This window comes from Leopardus geoffroyi, chromosome C2 (genome assembly GCF_018350155.1).
Source record: "Leopardus geoffroyi isolate Oge1 chromosome C2, O.geoffroyi_Oge1_pat1.0, whole genome shotgun sequence".
Lineage (NCBI taxonomy): Eukaryota > Metazoa > Chordata > Mammalia > Carnivora > Felidae > Leopardus > Leopardus geoffroyi.
In genome coordinates, this window is record NC_059333.1 from 153,708,557 (window position 1) to 153,726,491 (window position 17,935).

Sequence of the window (17,935 nt, forward strand, 5' to 3'; positions counted from 1 at the left end):
ACATTAAAAAACTTTAAAAATCAAACAGTAAACTTATTGTTTTAGGGGGAATCCTTTCTTTTTTTTTTTTTTTTTTTTTTAATTTTTTTTTTTCAACGTTTATTTATTTTTGGGACAGAGAGAGACAGAGCATGAACGGGGGAGGGGCAGAGAGAGAGGGAGACACAGAATCGGAAACAGGCTCCAGGCTCTGAGCCATCAGCCCAGAGCCCGACGCGGGGCTCGAACTCACGGACCGCGAGATCGTGACCTGGCTGAAGTCGGACGCTTAACCGACTGCGCCACCCAGGCGCCCCAAGGGGGAATCCTTTCTTAACAGAACTAAAAAATTAAGATCAAAATCTCTGAACATACCAAAACTTTAGCCACAAAATTTAACAATGATTATTTCGGGATCTTATACTTGTTCTCTGAGTTTCTTCTTTAGTTTCACTCAGTTTACTGGACTTCATTTCATGAATGTCTGAGTATCTGACTGAGGCTAGATTCAGTTCCGGGCACACAATGATTTCCATCTTTGTATCATTCAAATTACATTTATGAGACCTACAGGTCCTATGACTAGTATTTGCAATGACATTTTTCTAAAATAAGAGCAAATTAATACCCAAATAACTGACTAGTACTCTAGTAATTGAACATGAGTTTGTGGACAATGGGGACGTGGCTCAAGCTGAAGCAATGGCCGACAGTGAGTGCCAGCGTGCGAGTTCAATGTGTTTGTGAGCTGACTTGCCAAAGCCGGAATTTGACGTGTAAAAAGGAGGGTTAGGTGTTTTAATGGAGTAGGCATGAAACTGTGTTTTTGACTGCGACATGCTAGATTGTTTCTGTCGGCTTGTTCTATCTTCCCCAGACAACTAGTTAGTTCTGAGAGGGCAGAAGCCGCACCTGTATCGTTCATTTACTCCTAGCATCTAGTACATGAATTTTTAAAGTGAAAGAAAAAAAAAAACAAACGATGCATGCAAGACAAGAGCAAAATCTACAATGGTTTTTGAGTGGCGAGAATCATAAGACCTTTTTAGGTAGACTTAATTTACCACTTTTTAGTGGTATCTTTTGCATATTTTGACTCTGGGGTATTGGTATGAAAAATAGATTCCTTTAAAAATTATCTGAGTATAGATGTAATACATTTCATCTAGGAAGATTCTGAACAGTAAACAAGTCAAATAAAATCACTGGTACCTCCATTCCTTAAGGTTAACTTTGAGTGCCTTTTCCCAGTATTTGTCTATGTCTGTATAACATTAAACAATACTGGAATCATCTTGAACATATTGTTTAGTAACATACTCCTACATTTAAATACATGGCTAATTTCTCCTGCAATAGAAATTTTAACGGCTATATTCCATTATCATAATATCTATTTTTACAGTAACCAGACCCAAATCTAATTTCCAAACATGAAATTCTGATGAACAACACCACAGAGCAGTGATTCTGATCAGCATTATGCCTGGTAATAACAGCAGGCTATTCCATAGCACACACAGCTCCAGGACGTGAGATGAACTTCAACAACTATTCATTTAGTTTGGTTTGACTTTCTGCCAGTCTTATGACCAACTTGAAGCAGGTCCTAGAACAGGGAATGTTATGTTTGGTGTCCAGGGAAGCAGCAAACTGGAGAAGCCATCCGAAATTCCAGAATAATACAGAGAGCCAACACGTTATCCATTTCCCGCAGCAAAATTTGATCTAAAAGGATAAAAATGCCATGTAAGTTAGGTTAAACATCTTGTGGGGAAAGTAACCTATTAGTGTACAAGGGAATGGAAATGGTGAAACCAAAAAGAAGCTGAAAACAAATCTGTACATACATTTTTCTTTCAAGACTCCACACTATGTAAATGTCCTCCAAGAAGATAAACTTAAGCTGACTCATTGTCACTTGCTTCTGCAATGGTTTCTGAGGCGTCTTAGATAGTAGCCACCCTGCCCCCAGGGTCCTGAGGGCTAATAAATATTTTTCAGGAGGACTGACAACAGGAAAGAATTGTAGGACAAGAAACTACCTGTAATACCTAGGTGGGAGTACCCTGGAAAGTGATGTGCTGAAAAACTGCCCCTTCCAGCTGGTTAACTTTGATGCTCATGCATTTATTTACTTTTTGTGACATTCACTCATCAACGACAAATGAATATATGACAGCCTAATGATACAAGGGAAATGCAGTATTGTGTATAGAATTGGAAGAGATGCAAAATGAGTGCCATGACATTTCGTTTTTCTTTCTTTCTTTCTTTTCTTTTTCTTTTTCTTTTTTTTGTAATCTCTACACGCAAAGCGGAGCTCAGACTCAACTCACGGCGACCCTGAGATCAAGTCGCGTGCTCTTCCTACTAAACCAGCCAGGCACCCCGATGGTATTACTTCTTTTAAAAGCTTTGGGAGAATGCTTTAGGCCTTTGTTAATTTGTAGAGGTCGTATTATTTTCTGGCCATCAGTGTCCATTTCCTTATCTTGTTGACAGCATCCCATTTTTTCTTCTGGGGAACCACTCCTCTCCTACAGTCTGTGTTCTTTGGGTGAAACATAAGTGAAGCATGTGACTCATATTTGGCCAATCACAGCATAAAGTTTTCCTAGCTGGGGATGGGATCTGTGTTGGTTTAATTAGTGAATCAGGGACTGCTGCTAGGAAGGATCTTTCTCATGCTGGACTTGGATGAGGACAGATGTAGACCTGAAATTGTTGGAAACCATTGTGCGGCCACACGAAGTCTGAGTATAAAGGCAACATGGAGGAGAGCTGAGCCTTTTTTGTTGCTGCTTTTTGTTTCTCAGAAGGCTCTCTTTTGTCTGATTTGAAATGGGCATGAGTGGCAGTAGACTGAAACTCTACCCTTATTTTCACAGGACAGCTAGAAGTGTCTAAATTATAAGAAAATCGATGCTTTGTAACAACTAAAGAAATAAAAAACTCCGTATTGGACTAGTTTATTATATATAATTGGACTAGTTTATTACATTTACATTGTAAAATGTCTTCTAGGGGGGTGCCCGTGTGGCTCAGTCAGTTGAACATCTGAGTCTTGATTTTGGCTCAGGTCACGATCCTAAACTTGTGGGATTGAGCCCTCAGCACGGAGCCTATTTAAGATTTTCTCTCTCTCACTCTGCCCCTCTCCCCTGCTTGTGCTCTCTCGTTCTAATGTTAAAAAAAAAAAGTTTTCTAGGGATATGGCAGTGTGAAGTGTACAAAAGAAAACATCTTTTTTATTAAGTTTATTTATTTATTTTGAGAGACAGAGACGGCACAAGTCGGGGAGGAACAGAGAGAGAGGGAGAGAGAGAATCCCAAGCAGATTCCACACTGCCAGCCCACACCCTGAAGCGTAGCTCGAACTCATGAAACCCTGAGATCACGACCTGAGCTGAAACCCATATTCACTTAACCGACTGAGTCACCCGGGCGCCCCTAAAATAAATCTTTTTTAAAGAAATGTAAAATCTGCTTGGAAAGACATGAAAACATTAAAAAACAAAACCCTTTAGAACACAAATGAGTTGCAAACAGTATGCATATTAAGTGTTCAGAATGGCAATATAAAGACAGCTATCTAGAAACAAAACCAGCCTACAACAAAAGAGGGTTTAGACTAAACTCCCAACTATTTCCATTAAATTCTCAAGGCACTTGTCCTCATATCCCTAGTCTTTAGGTAGATCCACATCTTTGTATTTCCTCTCTGGATGTTTCCTCTGAATTACTGACTTGTGTATCTAATTGCCTATTTGATATCTCCATTTAGATGACCAATAGGCATCTCAAACGTCCGGAAAACGTCTTTTCCTCCAAACTTGCGTGACCTAGACTGTCTTCCAAATTTCAGTAGATGGCAACTGCATCCTTCCAGTTGCTCAGGTCTAAAACCTTACAGGTGGTCTTTTCTCTTTTTCTTGCATATGAAATCCATTCCATCAGCAAATCTTACTGGCTCTATCTTCAAAACGTATTCAGAAACTAACCACTTCTTCTTAATACCTCCACTGCTGCCTGAATTATTGCAATAGACTAACTGGTCTTCTTGATCTCATCACTGGCCCACTAAAGTCTAGTTACGATAGAGCAGCTAGCTACAACAGTCTCATTTTATGAAGTAAATTTTCAGACATACGTAAAAGGTGAAAAGATTTTATAACGTTCCATCTGTATACCCACTATCTGTAGAGTCCACTATTAATAGCACGGTCCCGTTAAGACGACAGATTGTGTAGCTCCTTTGCCCAAACCTAACAGCTTACCTCATTCAAAAAGGAAAAGCCAATTTCTTATCATGGTCTTCAAGATTCTATGATCTGGTCCCTATTACCATTCTTCCCCGTTGACCATTACCCTTCAGCCACAATGGTCTCCTTGTTGCTTACTCAAACACGGCAGGCACATTCTTGCTTTAGGGTCTTTGCACTTGCTGTCCCTTTTCTTGGGATGCTCTTCTCCTTGGTATGTGAATGGCTTGTCTCTTTCTTTGGATCACCTCATCAGAGGTCTTCTCTGACTCTTCCAAGTAAGTATTAGGTTGAACAATTTAATGTCACCCAACCATGTTTAACCCACAGGAACCCAATATTGTTCTAAGTTGAAAACAATGTAAAAAAGATCAGGAGCTTCATATGGTTCAAGCTAATAAAATGCACCACCACCCTACCTTTTTATTCTCACCTGGATTCCAAATTTCTTTATAGAGCTTCTTAGATACTACTATCTAATATACTACTGTGTATTGTCTATAATATGATCCTCAAAGTTAGGGAATCTTTCTGTTTTGTTCACTGCTGCACGCTCAGTGTGCAGACTGTAACCTGGCTTATAGTGGGTACTCAGGACATACTTAAAGAGTGAATTCTTCACATTGAAGCCAGAGTGAGCTTTTGGAAACACCAATCTGATGCCACTCCTACTAAAAACTCTTAAATTGGTTTGTATCACTTCAGAAGCAAAGATAAAAATCCTTACCAAACCTGTAAGACCCTGCATGGTGGGTCTTTGCTTAATTCTCTAGATCCCTCTCACATTAGCTCCCTCGTTTCTTTTCAGTCTCTGGGACTCTGTTTTTCCTTGCTCTTCCTGTGCTTCTGCATCAAGTTCACTATGAGGCAGGTTTAAATCTTAGCTCAAAGATTCTCTTGCTAGAAGCCATTTCTGACACCCCAGATTTGGTAGAATTCCACTTTAATGCCCTCAGGCACCACTTCTCTACCCTTAGTAATACCTATTGGGATTATAAAGTTACTTTTGTGTGATAATTTGTCTCCCTCACCAGACAGGAAGTTTCACGAGAGAAGAAAACACAGCTTTCTTTTTACTTCCCTTTGGATCCCTAGCATCTGTGAAGTATCTGGCACATAGTAAGAGCTTGATACTCCTTAAAAAAATAGATCCTGTTGTGTCTCTGTTACCAGCGTCTAACTGGGCAACTGGTACACAGTAGATGAATACATTTGCTAAACAAGCCATAGAAGGAAGAGCGTTTGACTACTTATTTACAATAAATATATAACGCATGAGGGCTATCACTTGATTATTTGTGATGAGGCATTCATACATAATTGATACCTACCCCAAATCCCAAATTCTCTCTTCTCATCAACTTCTTCTTGACTCTGACTGAAGAAAGTAAGTTACGCTTCTTTTCTTTCCTTTGTTTACTCTCTGGTGGAGTAAAGGGTGAGCTGGCTAGACTTCATTTAGAGCCAGAATGAGCCAGAAGGGAGATCTGGCTTCTGAACCAACAGACCATGCCTCGTATTCTCACTTGGATAGTTAGATGTTTAGAAACTTTTTTTTCCCCAGTCAGGGGCACCTGATTTCAGCTCAGATCATGATCTCGTGGTTCCTGAGATCAAGTCCTACGTCATCAGTGCAGAGCCTGCTTGGGATTCTCTCCCCATGTCTCTGCTCCTCCCCTGCTGGCGCGCACACGCTCTCTCTCCCTCTCGAAAGAAAGAAAGAAAGAAAGAAAGAAAGACAGAAAGAAAGAAAAAAAGAAAGAAAGAAGAAAGCACTAGAAAGTTTTCCCCTCAGTCAAATGAAAAAGCTTTGCATTATTTTTCTTTTTACTTTAATAGCAACCTCTTTGAAAACATTTCAGTGGTCAAAGGATATATTAAAACACCCACATACACAGGTTGTATAAATTTACAGGTTTATTGGGGCAGAATGACATGGAGCAGTGTAAGCAGAAAAAACCAAAAATCTTACAAATGACTTCCTTTTAAGCGTGCTGAAACACAGAATTGTCGTACTAAGCTTGTAATTCCAGATGAGCACTGTGGCAGGCTTACGGACTTTGTCATTTGTTAATCTGGGAAAGGGAGAAGAGCCAAATCAAATACAGTACAAATGAATTGTTACAAAATGGTAATTTTCGACATAATGAAACTTAAAAAGAAACTAAAAACCTAAAGAAGATAGCAAGATGTGAATTTTCTAGTTTTAATAATGTATTATGGGTACGCAAGATGCTGCCAGAGGGTGAACCTGGGTGGAGGGTAACCTCACTGCGTTATTTTTGTACCCTTTTGCGAGTCTATAATTATTTCCAAATAAAAAGTGAAATAAACACATAAATAAAATAAAAAAAGAAGACAGCAGGAAAAACAGTAAATGTAGATAAGAAGGGATTTTTAGAACGAGAACTTAAATATACATAGTCAAAGACTTGCTTTGCCAGATTCCCATAGGTTTATAAGGAGTTAACCAAAATGAAAAAGACAGACAGACCCATCTCATTAATAAAAACATTAGGCTCCGAAAAGTCGCATCCTATTTTTAATGTCTGAACTAATGATGTTTTCTGGAAATGTGCAGAGAGCAACATGTAGTACTGTGTGTGCAAAACACAACTGAATTTTGTGAAAACCACAAAAAACGACTGCTCTTGAGAAAGGAAAAGTTTTATTTCTTGACATCATCGAAGAAAGACGTGAAGGATCGGATAGGAACGAAACAAAAATGTACAAATCCTACTACCTCATTCCTCAAAACCATATAAACACTTGCAAGATTTTCCTTCATCCGTTAAATGTCTCTAGAGCAGCCAGCCTACACAGACCTGGGGGCATTCACATGTCAGAATATTCCATAAAAATCTGGGAACATATTTTTGGCAGAAAGAAGTCACTTTGTGTGCAAGGAAAGGCTGCTTGTGAAAGAATGCAGACTGACACAGTTGGGCAGGAGCCCCTTGCAATGACATAATGTTAGTGTCATCATTTATCACATTATTGGGAGCATTTAAAAGACACAGGGCGAGGGTGCCTGGGTGGCTCAGCAGGTTGAGCGCCTGACTCTTCTCATTTCCGCCAGGTCATGGTCCCAAGGTCTTGAGCTTGGAGCTCAAGCTCCAACACTGAGCTTGGAGCCTGCTTAAGGATTCTCTCCCCCTCTCCCTCTGCCCTTCCCCTGCTGGCGCTCTCTTCCTCTCACATAAAACCACCAACCAACCAAAAGACACATGGCATTCTGAACTCCTAAAACAAGTAGAGTTGTTTTTTGGTGTCAAATAGATGGCAAATATCCTTTAGAGGGAGAAGTAAAAACGCAGAGAAGCTCGCTCCAACATTGCCTCGTATCACTCGACCTTAAAGCTTATTTTTGTAACAAAATTCTAAAAGCAACATACAAATCTGCTTGGCTGGACACCTGACTTATATTTCCTTCTTAAATATTAGAGTATAGCACATGGTGCAAAAGGGGAATTAGGGCTAGAGTTAATTAGAGTTCATTAGTTAGAGTTTAATTTCTGACCCTTCCAGCGACTATGTCTTCGTTACGACAATGGGTATAATCATCCCCGTATCTCAAGGTTGGTCCCAGTCCTGAAAGGGATAATGTATTTAAATGCCTAGCACAGGGGCGCCTGGGTGGCTCAGTCGGTTGAGCGTCCGACTTCAGCTCAGGTCACGATCTCACGGTTCGTGAGTTGGGGCCCCGGTTCGTGAGTTGGGGCCCCGGTTCGTGAGTTGGGGCCCCGCGTCGGGCTCTGGGCTGATGGCTCGGAGCCTGGAGCCTGCTTCCGATTCTGCGTCTCCCTCTCTCTCTGCCCCTCCCCCATTCATGCTCTGTCTCTCTCTGTCTCAAAAATAAATAAACATTAAAAAAATAAATAAATAAATAAATAAATGCCTAGCACAATGCTGTGCAAACAGTAGGCAGCAAGAAGTGTGAGCTCGCTCCCAGTTTTCCCAGAAGACACAACAAAATATTTCCTTCTGTTAGTTTGGTATGAACCAAAAATGGCCAAGGAATAAGCAAAAAGGGCTCGAGATTCTAATCCCACTATTATTATCCAAACAACCGTTCCATTAATTACACAATTATATAAACTAATATTGAATAAACATTATTGGGTTTTTTGGTATTATTCAGGTAATGCGTTGTAACCTGAAAAGGTCGTCTCTTTGCAAGTCAGCTTTTAATTTTGTCTTTAACTGATTTAGCAAAATAGGTCATTAATTCTCTTATTCAGATCATAACAGAGCTCCATCTTTTGGGAGGATTAAGCTCCCAGGTAAAAATCATAGTTTTAATGTTTACTCATGGGTTTCAGAAAAAGTGACGTGGGAAAAGAAACGGTAAAAGGTTAAAGAATTTGTCTTCCGGGGCTGTTTGCCTTCAAGCATCTGTTGATGTCTGTCTACACACCAAAGCTCCCTAATTCCTGCCTTGAACCTCCGCTAAGAAGCCACAGTCCCAGACCCCAACAACTCCCAAGGGGGAGCAAGCCCTTCGAAACTGAAGGAGTGGACAGGACAGAGACAAACCCTTAGAAGGCTTTAGAGGGGGCGCCTGTGTGGCTCCGTCGGTGAAGCGTCCCACTTTGTCTCAGTTCGTGATCCCAGGGTTTGTGAGTTCGAGCCCACAGTCGGGCTCTGTGCTGGCAGCTCAGAGCCTGGAGCCTGCTTGGGATTCTGGGTCTCCCTCTCTCTCTATGCCCTTCCCCCGCTCGCGCTGTCTCTCTCTGTCTCTCTCAAAAAATAAACATTAAAAGGAAAATTAAAAAAAAAAAAAAAAAAAAGGCTTTGGGAGACAGGTTTTTAACATAATCCGAGGCCTTACGCAGCAGTTCTGGAACCTACAGTCCCCGGCTGTAAAACTGTGTCTAAGTTGTCATTTCAGGACTTTGTCTCAGGAAGCAGCTCAACTATCACTTCCCTCCAGAGGTTCTCTAGCCATCCTATCCCGAAAAAGGGGGTCTCGCCCACTCAACCCTCGCATCACTCTTTTGTATTTCCTGCATGGCATAGCCTTGCCACAATCCGTCTTTACCTTGTCTGTCTGCTTAAATCTCTCTACTCCACTAGCAGGTAAGCTTCCTAAAGAGCAAGGCCCTGGGTCTGCCTCCAGCGCCTTGAACCTGCTGAGTCTCAAGAGACTCAAGAGACACTTCTGGAATGAACGACAGGTCCGGGTCTGGCAGATATTTAACTGCCTCCATATCCCGCCATCTCCGCCCCTCCCCCCTCCCCCCCAAAAAAAACCACCGCCGCCGCCTTCTCCGGAAATCGTTTCAAAATCACGGGTTTTCATTTTGGAAATAGGGCTTTCAGCGTCGCCGTTACACCCGCTCGCTCTCGCACGCTCGTTCCCTGCAGTCGGAGCCGCCGCCCGGCCCACTTACCCAAGCCCACTAGGCCGGACAGTTTAGGGGCGATCAGGGCAGGTGCAGCCTCGAGCGGGCGACCGCCTCAGTTCACCTTCCCGGTCCCCGGTCCTCCGCGGGCCCCGAGAAGCCACCTCTAGGCCGCCCGGGCCTCCGCCCACCGGCGGTCGCACCCTGCCGCCCTCCCTCCGGCGCGGCGCCAGCAGCTCGCAGCGGTCGCGGCGGGGGCTGCCGCTCCCGGCACCCCGCGCAGCCGGCCGCGGGAGAGCCGGCAGTCTTTCGCCAGGCCGCGAACCCGCCTGTCCCGCAGCGCGCGCCGCCGCCGCCGCAACTGCTTCCGGGTGAGCGGGTCACCGACCCTGTGGCCCCGCCCCTCGTTCGCCTCCTTCGGCTGCCGCTGGGGCTGCGGCTCCTCTCGGGGGCCGGTTCCCGCTGTCTCCGTGTCAGCCACCGCGCCGCGGGGCCGCCGGCGTGACTGAGCGACCCGCTGCGGGCGCCGGGAGCCGCTGCGTCCGGCCGGGCAAGCCTGCGGGAGCCTGGGAGCCAGTCCGCCGTCCGCGCCCCTCGCCCTCCGCTCCTCGCTCTTCGCCCGTCCGGGTGCCGGCGGCCGACCCGCGCGCCCCAGCCCTTCCCGGGCGGCGCCGCAGTCACAGTCCGCGCCCAGGGACAGGTAAGGACCGCTTCTCCCGCCGGCCCCGGAGGCCCCTGTTCGGCCTGCAGCCCGTGCGACCCGCGCCGCCGCTGACCCCTGCTGGGGGCCGGGCTTCCCTGCCGGCTCCGGGTCGGGGTCGCCCCCCGCCTACCGCGTTCGCCGGCAGCACGCCTGATTTCTAACGCGCACCCTCCGTCTGCGCCGGGGGCAAGGGTCTCTCCCATTGTGGAAGAAATTACATCGGGCCGCTGTCCCTTTTGCCTCCGGTGTTTGGGGCTCCTTCATCTCCTCCCCAGCGCGACACCCCAGCGAACGGTGTCAGGCCGGTGGAGGGCGTAGCATTTTTATGGGATTTTTTTTTCCTTCCTCCTTGACCCGAACTGAAGCGCGGGCATAACAGGCGCTTGCTAGGAGTGTCAGGGTTAATGCTTGACTAATATGTGGCGTTATTCACACCCAGATCGTTAAGTTATACAGCTCCAGTCAGGCCTGCTTCTCTTGCCTGTGGATACCCAGCAGGAAGCTGGCGGACCTATGGAAACGCACCTCTTTGCCTCTCTTAGAGGGGAAAAAAGTTCAAGTGTTTGCTCTACTTTTCCACCGTGGGAGATACAAATATCAGGCTGCCGAGAAACGGCTAGGGAAATACTGTATCCTAAACTTTAACTGTTTGTAGCTCATTTTCTTTGAGTTTCCATTTAATGACTCAGCATTTCTGCCATAAACAGAAAAACTGCAGAGTAGTTTAATTGGCTAAAAGAGAAGATGTAAGGATAGTAGCCATTACTTTATGTTCTCACAATGGGAAGAGAACGTGGATGCAGTAAATGGAACCAGAGGGACGGTGAACGGGGTATGGGTGGGCGAGTTCATAATGTTTAAAATAACATTTTTTTTTCCAGGATAACATTTTTATTTTATTTGAGGATGAATCTGTATATACGGGTGCAATTGCAGATAAAAGTTAGTTGGCAAAGACTTGAGGTTTGCTGTGGTTTGGGCGTCTTGACGAATGAACCCTGCTTAACTTCTGTTTATCCTCTGTTTAACAAATGTAGAGATGATGACCTGGTGTTAAATTCACGTTGGAGTAAGAATTTCAGAAAGTGATTCATTTAGAAAGTTAGGTCACGCTGTGAATCGTTGATACGGATCTTAGGATTGGAATAGAGAGGAAAGCTAGAAGTTTGTTACTGCCTGTTTAATTAGAAGCTTTCAGTCATTTTATATGAAGTGTTGTATTATGCATTGTTAGGTTTGTTGGTAGGTATTTATTGTTATGAAGTGCGATAAGGAAATCCTAATTGAACTTTTGCGGAATGTTTGGCTTCAGAATAGTTTGTTAGTTCCTGAGTATATTGTGGTAATTTTACCCCCACTCCTTTTTTTTTTTTTTTTTTTGGCCAGATGTGAGAAGATAATTAAAGATGTCTAGAAACAAAATAAATGTCAGTGAAAAGATATAAAAAAGTTTACTGAAAGAATCCATAGTTACAAAGTAGTCTTTTGAGTGAAAGGCCTCACCTATTTTGCAAATCCTCAAAAATGTGGAATGAGACTATACCGAGTTCTTACGTAAATTCTGTTACAGAAGAAAGTGTATCGAGGTTGTGATTTATTATTGGAATGAATTCATTGTAAACTAGAAATAACTTTTTATCGCTCAAGTGTAATTTGATCATTTTTGGCTTTAAAAATGTTAAGCAAAATAACTTTGAATCACAGAATACTTGATACTCTTAACCTTGTTTTCTTTTTCTTTTTGGAATTCAGCTTATTGTACCTTGATTTTCATTTATAGAGAACCTTAGTTATTACTTACAAAGTAATGGTAAGTTGGTCTTGCTTACCAGATTCCTTTAATTCTTTGACTAAATTTTGGCATCTCATTTTCTTATCCATTCTTATATACAGAGTGTTCCCTAATGTTGCTTTTGATTTTTGTCCAGCTAACAGTAACTTAATTAGGAGTTTCAGTTCCCAGTGAACAGATTCCCTTTTGGAAAATCCCTTGTGGAAACCACCGTAACTAACAGTCTTGATAGGTAGATATACAAGAGAAGCCTTCTTTCTCAAAAATAAGATAAAAACAGAGAAGGAGACAAACCATAAGAGACTCTTAAATACAGAGAACAAACTGAGGGTTGCTGGATGGGTTTTGGGTGGGGGTGATGGGCTAAGCGGGCGATGGGCATTAAGGAGGGCACCTGTTGGGATGAGCATTGGGTGTTATACGTAAGTGATGAATCACTAAATTCTATTCCTGAAATCATTATTACACCATATGTTAACTAACTTGGATTTAAATAATAATAAAAATAATAATAATTAAAAAACAGAAGCCTTCTTTTGTTATGATTTAAGCATCTCCATAATGAAGGAAAAAAGTGATATGAGGGTATATTTGGCAAATAGATTCTTTCTCTCTCAAAACAAAACCAAAAACAGATCTTTACTAGAAATGAGAGCTGTTTCTTGCAGAGCTCTTTGTGAATTGTTTATCCTGCTCCTAGTGTGAAAAGGGACAGAATTGATGATGTATAGAAAAAGAAATTCTCCCTGCAGCATGCTGGGAATGTTGATGAGGATCATTTAAGGGAAATGTCTTCACCAGAGGAGCACTATCCATTGCACCTACAAAATAGAGGCCATTTCATAGCCTTTTCCTTGTGGGTAGTTGATTGCTTTCTGGAGACTCTGAATGGAGAGATGGACCTTTAACCAGGAAAACGTACTACCTTATCCAGTTTGCAAACAGTAGACTTTATGACCGTCATTCAAAACTTAACTTTTAAAATTTCAGAAGGGGGGTGCCTGGGTGGCGCAGTCAGTTAAGCGTCCGACTTCAGCCAGGTCACGATCTCGCGGTCCGTGAGTTCCAGCCCCGCGTCGGGCTCTGGGCTGATGGCTCAGAGCCTGGAGCCTGTTTCCGATTCTTTGTCTCCCTCTCTCTCTGCCCCTCCCCTGTTCATGCTCTGTCTCTCTCTGTCCCAAAAATAAATAAACGTTGGAAAAAAAAAAATTAAAAAAAAATAAAATAAAATAAAATTTCAGAAGGAAGGTATTGAGCAAAATTTGCCCTTTTTCTCCATTTTTCCTTTTAAGATAGATACCTTTGGAAATGATTTTTTTGTGTTGCACATTGCACTTTGACTTTTAAAACTTTCTGCCCTACGGTAAATTAGCCTAGATTTAAAAGGAATCAAACATTGGCTAAAAACTGGGTTTGGCATAAGTGTTACTTTTTCATTTGTTCTATTTTTTTATCTGGTGGGGGCTGGAGAGAGGATTCTGTTTCTTGGGGGAACTCTGAGCTTTGCTTTTGTATGCTTTTGTTTGGGTCAGGAGAGCAGTAGATACAAGTGGTTGAGGAGGGGGAAGACATGGCATGCGTACCCGGAAGGAGAATGCCCACTTCATGGGTGCAGTAGATGTTTGTGGGAGTTTAAAAAATTGATACGACAGTTTAAATGTTATATGGTGCAAAAGAAGCCTTCTTTCCACAACAGACTTCTAGCCTTTTCCCTTTTCTACTCTCCCACCCCCTAATCCAAGCAACCACTGTGAGTGGTTTCCTCTATGTCCTCCTCCAAATTTTTTATTACATATGTAATTGGCTTTGTTTAGGAGAGTTATCTTCTTTCGTTGTTACCCTTGATATATCTTAGAGACTTTTCTGTATTTGCACATATGTCCACCTGATTATGTATTTATTTATTTTTAATGTTTATTTTTGAGACACACACACACACAAACGCACACGCACAGAATGTGAGTGGGGGAGGGGCAGAGAGAGAGAGGGAGACCCAGAATCCTAAGCAGGCTCCAGGCTCTGAGCTGTCAGCACAGAGCTCATCACAAGGCTTGAATTCACAAACCATGAGTTCATAACCTGAGCCAAAGTTGATGCTCAACTGACTGAGCCAACCAGGAGCCCCCACCTGATTTTTAAAAAAGACTGAATGCCCTGGGTAGTGTAGATGAACCATAATTTATTCATTTTCCATGATTTATTTTACCATTCCTTGTTAACAGACATTTAGGTTGTTTTAGCTTTCTACGAATGCTGCTATAGTGAACAACTAGTATTTAAGTCTTTGCACTCGTCCATAAGTATGTATATTGAATATATTTCTGAAAGAGTGATTGCAAAGTTGGGGCTTAAGTTGTGAAAATGTATAAATTTATTTCCATCTTATATTGGACTTTATTTTATAATAGAAGTTAACTTTCTCAACCTTGTGGAAGGAGAAAGGAACTCTTAATTATTTTGGATTCTTTATCTTCTCTATTTTAAAAAATACTAAAATGTATTGTATAAGGCGGTCTTAAACATTTTAGAGTGACAGGTGGTTAATTTTATTTGTAGTGGTAAGGCTAAAAATACTGTAGCTTGAAGACTGATGTTATATTCGGCAAGAGTTAAATGAATACCTTTTGTAGTGGGTTGTTTTAGGATTTTATGACTGGTGTCAATTAAAAATATCGTATATAGTTTAACTTCTTGCTCTAAGGAAGTCTGCTACTATATTAGTCATGGGAAATAAATAGCCCACCTTCTGTCTTCCTTCACCGTCCACATCCTAGTCTATTTGTAATAAAATAAACCTTGGTAGAGTTTGAGATTCAAAAATCCTTTTGCAAACCATAGTGCTGTTGATGGATTCATTTCCCAAGGCAGGGGGTAGGTACAAATTCAGTTTTTATTCTGCAGAGTGTTTGTGAGCAAATGAAGGGTTTACGATTTTAATTTCTATACTGCACCGTTCACTCATGAACAAGAGGAAGGAGGTTGAGAACCTCTGTCCTTTTAAAATGATAGAGACTGGAGGAAAAAAAAAAAGTACAGAGGGGCTAATGTATGATGATCAAGTTGGAACTTGTGAGTGGCCGTTTCTCTGGCTGGTGCCCAGGATCTATTTTGAGGCCTTGTCAAAGCTCATCTGACAGAACCTACCACAGAACTGTAATCTGTCCTGGCCCCTGCTGCAACTCAGGAAGGCCTGCGGTTTAGGAAAAGTGGCAACCACAGAAGAGTGAGCGTACGAAGGACATTTGCTTTCAGAAGATTAAGTCTAAGTTTTGGGGTGAAAATCTGCTTCGCGTGCATATTCTAGGATCATTTTCTTTCTTTTTTTTTTTTTTTTTTTTAATTTTTTTTTCAACGTTTATTTATTTTGGGACAGAGAGAGACAGAGCATGAACGGGGGAGGGGCAGAGAGAGAGGGAGACACAGAATCGGAAACAGGCTCCAGGCTCTGAGCCATCAGCCCAGAGCCTGACGCGGGGCTCGAACTCACGGACCGCGAGATCGTGACCTGGCTGAAGTCGGACGCTTAACCGACTGTGCCACCCAGGCGCCCCAGGATCATTTTCTTTTTTTCTTTTTGCCCTCCTCTTTTCAGAGCACGATTAAGGAGAACTAACGAGGGAGGTGTTTTGGAAAAACGTGCACGAGGAGGAGCACAGGATTGTACCGGCATTGATACCATGTTGTGGGTGTAAGAGTGATCAGATGTTTTATGATGGGGGAAAACCCCTACTGATACTGGCATAGGGTGGCCGTGACCCTTGCTGAACTAGTGCAATTCAGAGACCTGCACACGTGTCTTTGGATCAAAAGGACACTGGGAATGATGAGCTGTTTTATAAGCTTATTTTGAGTTCACACAGAGAAATTAGCTTCTTGCCAAATTCTCCTTGTCTTCTTCCCATAGAACTGCTGCAGTCTCATGGACATGATCGTGAAGTTATCTCTTTAAAAATAACTTGTGGCTGTTACCAGATGCTGTATCCCAGCACAGCTGCCTCTGGGTATCATGTGCTTTCTCACGAAAACCTTGCTGTTTTCTGTACTTAGTGAATGAGGCACTTGCGTTTCAAGTTCTTTGACTGATTTCACTTCTTAGGCTAGAAAGCTGTTTAAAGGGTTAGTGCTCCACCAAGGTTCATTTCACCATATTAAACTGCAGCCTTGTATTACATTACAGTCAAGGTTGTTTGAAGAATTGGGTGTAGAATGCACATTTAATTTGCAGGCGGAAAGCCTGCAGATGGTTTCCCTTCTTCTGCTTTACATTAGGTCGTAACTCCAAGAAATTCAGTTTTTCCTTGCCCTCAGAAATGGGGATTATTTGCATTGGATAATGATGGTGTATTTAGTACTGTATTCAGTGTGAGGAAAAAAAATAAACTGGAGTTTTTTCCTTTTTTTCCTATTCCTATTTCTGGTTTATTCCTATTATCCCTTCCCTGTTTCAGCCTTCCCCTACCGGAAAAAAAGGGGGTGGGGAGGGTGAGGAGGGAAGGGGAGGATAGGGCAGAGCAGAGAGAGTGGAAAAGAGGAGAAGAGGTTGGGAAAAGCGTTTGAGTACAAAGTGTGTAACAGGGTTTTTAAAAATTTTGTATATATATTTTAATTGTTTTATTTTAGAGAGAGAGGGATCTTGAACAGGGGATTGGGGCAGAAGGAGAGAGAGAATCCCAAGCAGGCTCTATGCTCAGTGTGCAGCCCAACACAGGGCTGGATCCCATGACTTTGGGGTCATGACCTAAGCTGAAAGCTAGAGTCAGACACTCAACCAGCTGAGCAACCCAGGCACCCCAGGGTGTTTTTATTTTCTCAGGAGTGAAATATTAAAACCCTTCTTAAAGAATTGTAGTTCATCTCTTTCATTGTTTTCACTTTGAACCTTGTATATCTTAGTTTTTGGGTTTTTTTTTTTTTCATTATGAACACCAAACTCTTAACTAGTGTTTAAAAAATTTTTTTTTAATATTTATTTTTTGAGAGAGAGAGAGAGAGAGAGAAAGTGGGGGAGGGATAGAGAAAGAGGGAGACACAAAATCTGAAGCAGGCTGTAGGCCCTGAGCTGTTAGCACAGAATCCAACACGGGGCTCAAACCCACGAACCGTGAGATCATGACCTCAGCTGAAGTCTGATGCTTAACCAACTGAGCCACCCTGGTGCCCCTTAACTAATTTTGATATAACAAAGCTTTACTGTTTAGGAAACTAATTTTAAAGTTCCTTGTTCCGATCACTTTGTTTTTCTTCTATAGACCCCACTTTCCTAAGTAGAAACATTTTAACAGCCAGGGGCACTCTTTTGGGTCTCTGTTGTCTAAGTAAAATACAGTATACTGTATGCAGAGGATTAGGATGTTAAAATATTTACTTCTGTGATTTTTCTTTTAAGTTTATTTATTTTGAGAGAGCACACGAGCATATGCTAACAGGGGAGGAACAGAGAGGGAGAGAGTATCCCAAGAAGGCTCCTTGCTGTCAGCTCAGAGCCCAGTGTGGGGCTCCGACCTATGAACGGTGAGATCATAACCTGGATGGAAATCAAGAGTTAGGTGCAAAACCTACTGAGCCACATGGGCTCCCCTATTTCCCTGTCAAATGGTTTAACTAATTTGTAACAATAAATAATACAATTAGTAAGGATACATGTTGTTGCTATTAAAAAAAGCTTAAAAAAATGATTTTAAGTGACCCAAGGATTATAGGACTAAAGATAGAAAAACAATTCGGTTTTACATTGGATGTCTTTTCCCCTCTCGTGGATATTGCCACATCTAAGTAGAGAGTCACTGTCCTCCTGTCTTACCCAACTCACCCTTTGCTGTCTATCCGATTTTCTTAAAAAGTACGTTAAAAT

General features: G+C 42.4%; 1 protein-coding gene and 1 long non-coding RNA gene across 28 annotated transcripts in view; one reads left to right on the top strand and one right to left on the bottom strand.

Moving 5' to 3' along the window:
- Positions 1–297: 297 nt before the first annotated feature.
- On the bottom strand, positions 298–9,750 carry LOC123575831. The gene is made up of 4 exons (XR_006701025.1): positions 9,638–9,750; positions 7,765–7,835; positions 6,217–6,319; positions 298–1,707 (listed from the first exon to the last, which is right to left on the bottom strand). It is a non-coding gene; the product is annotated as an uncharacterized LOC123575831 (long non-coding RNA).
- Positions 9,751–10,175: 425 nt separating this feature from the next.
- Positions 10,176–17,935, top strand: part of LRRFIP2 (LRR binding FLII interacting protein 2) — a 105,399-nt gene continuing 97,639 nt past the window's right edge. For 22 of the 27 annotated variants that reach the window (XM_045436600.1, XM_045436610.1, XM_045436609.1 and 19 more), the window contains exon 1: positions 10,181–10,289. The gene's annotated coding sequence lies outside the window, so the exon portion shown is untranslated. Of the gene's footprint in view, positions 10,290–10,772; positions 11,125–15,676; positions 15,773–17,935 lie in introns of those variants that run through there. The other 5 variants (XM_045436601.1, XM_045436602.1, XM_045436603.1 and 2 more) reach the window with 5 other exon arrangements.